The following is a 4,995-nucleotide window of genomic DNA, read 5'->3' on the forward strand; positions in this document are numbered from 1 at the left end:
TTTAGTTCCTCGTCTTTTTCCAGCTCCTCTTCAGTAATGTTCCTTTTACCTTTCTAGAATTTTAATTACTGTCAGGGTTTAGAATTCTCTTTCAATCTTTGCATGTTTGCCTTGAATTTTTTATGAATAGGATTTTAGGCTTTGGAGTGGTTCTAAATGTTTTGTAGAAATAGGACATTTTGCACATATCATTTGTAGTCTTGAGTGGGTTCTGCAAAATTTTGCCCTTTTTGTTTGAATATTTAATTTGAAATATCCACATTTTAGCAATAGGGATGACTGAAATTTCTTCCTCTGTCTAGGTACCTTATGGTTTGGGGTGATACATCATTTGTAATTTCGATTGGCCCTCTGTGTTCCCGGTCTGATCGTATGGATATAACATTCTTTTAGAAGTTTACTTCTAGGTGTAGGGTCTGGTGGGGACCTCTCCAAGTAGTTTTAGGGGACGACTCACTCGTGTCCCTACTATCTTCTTTAGTACGGGTGTCTAACTGCTTGGTTGTTTTCTTTCTTATTCTTTTACAGCTTCTACCATGGCAAAAGTTGACCAGCACAAGGAAGTTGAAGTTTTGGAGGAAGAAATTGCTGCTCCCTGATAACTCTAAGATTTAGAATTATTTTCATATCTTTAAGCTTGAATTTAATGTGAATTGTAGAGAAATTAATGTCTATACTATGTAATTGTGTTTAGTTTGTTGTGTCTTTGTAATAAATGGAAGTGTGTGTGTTAGTAAGTGTTAAATAGACTTATGTTATTGTTTTTATGTGTTTTAAGCAGAAAAAATACAAGAATAGGTATTTGGAAATATTTGGGACAAGGAGAAAAAGGAGCAGAAAAATGATTATTGCTGACTGGCATTGCTATAGCAATCATCGCGTAGCAATTTGTCAGCCCAGTAAGTTTATTTTGGCAGATAGTCTAGCTGGCTTTAATGAAAAGAAAAACGAGCTGAGGTGGCGGAATTTGGATATTGACTCATCAAACATGTGGAAAATGAAGGACAAGTGGGTGGTGACTTGGATTTCCAATTAGGGTAAACTTTAGTACCCTAGTTGGGGGGCAAAAAGAAAAAGAGGAGGACAATAGATATGGTGGCTGCACTTTGAAAGGGGGGTACGAAAATTACAGCAGAAAGATAGAAAAGTACAGAGAAAGAGAGTACAAAGAAGAAGAAGATTGAGAAGAAGGAGAAGAAGGCAACTTCCAAAGAAAGGATTTGAGCTCACCACTCATTTCTCTTGCTCTCCACTTCATTTTGTATCATTTTCTCCTCTCTAATTTTCTCTTTAACTCCATGAACAATTTATTTTCTGGTTTGTTGTTTTTAATTTTAGCTATGAACTAAACTCTTTGAGATTTGGGTGGTTATGAACCCTTGTATGGACTAGTGTTCTTATTTTGTAATGATGAAGTAATCTTGTCTTAGTTCAATTAGTTGTGATGAAAGGTTGAATGAATGTTAATTTTTGGCCATTTTTAACATTTAGCAAGCTAGATCTTACTTGGAAAAGCAAGACCTAGTTGAACCCCTCTAATTGATGCATGATTTTTACCTTTTCTTTTAGGTATTAATTAGTAGTGAAATAGGAATATTTTGCTACCATGCATAACTAAAGATTTGATACTTTATTGGACTATTTGTGATCTAATCTGATGTAGGAATGCATTGTTGAGATTATGAATAGTATATTGCAAGTTTTGGAAAAAGCTTGCTGGTTTTTTTGAAATTTGTTAACTCTGCCAGGATTGCTGAGTCATTGCTGGGTCATTGCTGTATCAACTGGGACATACAAGTGGAAATTAATCACCCAAGTCTAATTTCCAAATCTGAAATTACCACCATTTTAATTACTTTTAGATTCTCATTTTTAGTTTATTTAGCTTAAAAAGTTAGTTCTCAAGTTTAGAATCAAGACTATAAATTTTTCTCGTGCATTAATGTGTGACTTTATTTTATTTTTATTTGAAATTCTTGGAATTACTTTTAGTTGATTTAACATTATTTAGTAAAAAGTCCCTGTGGAGACGAACTTTGATTACTTATCATTGTATTACTTGTTTGTGATTGTGTACACTTGCGCAATTATAAAGCAATATAATTTTCACAACAAGTTTTTGGCGCCGTTGCCGGGAACTTTAAGTTCTAAATTTTGTTTTATCAACTAATTGACATTCTAAGAATTTTTGTGCTTTTAATCTTGCTGGTTTTTTCTTTGAAATCTCAGGTATCTATAGTGTATGAACCAACAAGAGGACTTTGAACTTGCTCCTATTGATCCCGAGATTGAACGCACATTCCGAAGAAGAAGAAAGGTTCAAAAGGCTAAGGGCCGAGACATGATGGCTGAGAATTTTTATGATGATGGGGTTGTTCAACAAATTGTTAATCCCATCATATTGGCAGATGATCGAGCAAGGGCTATACAAGAGTATGCAGCCCCCATGTTTAATGAGCTCAATCCAGGCATTGTGAGGCCTTAAATACAAGCACCGCAGTTTGAGCTCAAGCCAGTGATGTTTCAAATGCTCCAAACCGTGGGGCAATTCAGTGGGATGCCAACTCAAGATCCTCACCTCCATCTCCGTTCATTTTTGGAGGTGAGCGATTCTTTCAAGATCCAAGGAGTGAGTGAAGAGGTGTTAAGGTTGAAGCTATTCCCATTCTCACTACGGGACCGAGCTAGATCATGGCTCAACACTTTGCCGCCTGATTCTGTGACCAATTGGAATGACCTTGATGAGAAGTTTCTGAGGAAATACTTTCCTCCCACTAGAAATGCAAAATTCAGAAGTGAGATCATGTCTTTCCAGCAACTTGAAGATGAGTCCACAAGTGATGCGTGGGAGAGGTTTAAGGAACTTTTGCGAAAGTGTCCACATCATGGCATTCCACATTGTATTCAGATGGAGACTTTTTATAATGGCTTGAATGCAACTTCTCGAATGGTGTTAGATGCATCGGCCAATGGTGCTATTTTGTCGAAGTCTTACGATGAAGCATTTGAGATTTTGGAGACCATTGCAAGTAACAACTACCAATGGTCCAACACTAGAGCTCCAACAAGTAGAAAAGTGGCGGGAGTCCTTGAGGTGGATGCAATAACAGCTTTGACAGCTCAAATGGCTTCCATGACGAATGTTTTGAAAAATTTGCGTATTGGGAACGCTAAAAATATTCAACCAGCTGCTGCCATTCAAAGTGATGATGTCTCATGTGTGTTTTGTGGAGAAGGGCATGTGTTTGAGAAGTGTCCATCTAATCCGGAGTCCGTTTGTTACATGGGAAATCAGAATTTTAACAGAAACAGTGGGGCATTCTCAAACTCTTACAATCAATCTTGGAAGAATCATCCTAACTTGTCTTGGGGGGGTCAAGGAGCAAGCTCAAGCACTGCACCAGCCCAAGGAAGACAAGCATATCCACCGGGTTTTTCACAACAACCGCGACATCCACAACATGCTCAAAATTCCCAACCAAGTTCTTTGGAGAATCTAATGCGGGATTATATGGCCAAAAATGATGCGGTGATACAAAGTCAAGCTGCCTCTCTTCGAAACTTAGAGTTGCAACTTGGACATTTGGCCAATGAATTAAAAGCTAGGCCGCAAGGTTCTTTGCCTAGCGACACGGAAAATCCAAGGAGGGATGGGAAGGAACAATGCAAATCCATTCACTTGAGGAGTGGCAAGCATCTGAAAAATTCCGAGGAGGAAATAAAGGGTAGTGGGGAGCCCATTTCAATCCAAAACGACGAAAAAATGAGTAAAAAAACTGCCCAGGAAATTGCTGATACCAGACCAGTTGATACAGCATCGGGTCAGCAATCCGCACCAGTATGTACTAAACCACCCCTTCCATTTCCTCAAAGATTTCGGAAACAGCAGCAAGATGGGCAATTCAAGAAGTTTTTAGATGTGTTGAAGCAGCTCCATATCAATATTCCCTTGGTGGAAGCATTGGAGCAAATGCCGAACTATGTCAAGTTCTTAAAAGACATTTTGACAAAGAAAAGGAGGTTGGGGGAGTTTGAAACTGTAGCTCTTACCGAAGGATGCAGCGCCATGTTGAAAAGTAAGATTCCACTGAAGTTGAAGGATCCGGGTAGTTTTACAATCCCTTGTTCTATTGGGGGGCGTGATGTTGGAAGAGCTTTATGTGATTTGGGTGCAAGCATCAACCTCATGCCTATGTCGATCTTTAAGAAATTGGGTATTGGTGAAGCACGTCCTACAACTGTTACATTGCAACTTGCTGACAGGTCCATGGCCCATCCGGAAGGCAAAATAGAAGATGTTCTAGTACAGGTTGACAAGTTCATTTTTCCAGCTGATTTCATCATCCTAGACTATGAAGCTGATAGAGATGTGCCTATTATCTTGGGTCGACCGTTCCTTGCTACCGGGAGAACTCTGATTGATGTGCAAAATGGGGAGCTCACAATGAGGGTGAATGACCAAAAAGTCACCTTTAATGTGTTCAATGCTATGAGATTTCCGGATGAGATAGAAGAGTGCTCCCGCATAAGTGTAATTGACTCGATAGTGGCTGAAAAATTTCACAAGGAAGCTTGGAAAGATGAGAAATTTATAAGTTCTTTTGATGAGCTTGAAGACTTGAGTGAAGATGAAGACAACCAAGTTGCTTGGGTGGAGCCATTGCAACCTATGCCTAAATTCAAGAAGCCCTTTGAATCTTTGGAGTTGAAGGAAAGTAATTTTAAGCCTCCAAAACCCTCCATCCAAGAACCACCGAAGTTGGAGTTGAAACCCTTCCCAAGCCATCTGAAGTATGCCTATTTGGGGGAGAATGACACGCTACCAGTTATTATAGCATCAAACTTGGTAGTTGAAGATGAAGGTGCCTTGCTAGAGGTGTTAAAAAAGCATAAGAAAGCAATCGGGTGGACTATGGCGGACATAAGGGGTATTAGTCCAACGATTTGCACGCACAAGATACTTTTAGAAGCTGGTTGTAGCAATTCTGTTGAGCA

General features: G+C 39.0%; 1 non-coding gene across 1 annotated transcript; it reads right to left on the minus strand.

Annotated features, from left to right (window-relative positions):
* Window positions 1-2,785: 2,785 nt before the first annotated feature.
* LOC133036419 (small nucleolar RNA R71) lies at window positions 2,786-2,892 on the minus strand. Its single transcript, XR_009687076.1, has one exon. It is a non-coding gene; the product is annotated as a small nucleolar RNA R71 (small nucleolar RNA).
* Between the last annotated feature and the right edge of the window lie 2,103 nt (window positions 2,893-4,995).

Source organism: Cannabis sativa, chromosome 3, assembly GCF_029168945.1.
Source record: "Cannabis sativa cultivar Pink pepper isolate KNU-18-1 chromosome 3, ASM2916894v1, whole genome shotgun sequence".
NCBI lineage: Eukaryota > Viridiplantae > Streptophyta > Magnoliopsida > Rosales > Cannabaceae > Cannabis > Cannabis sativa.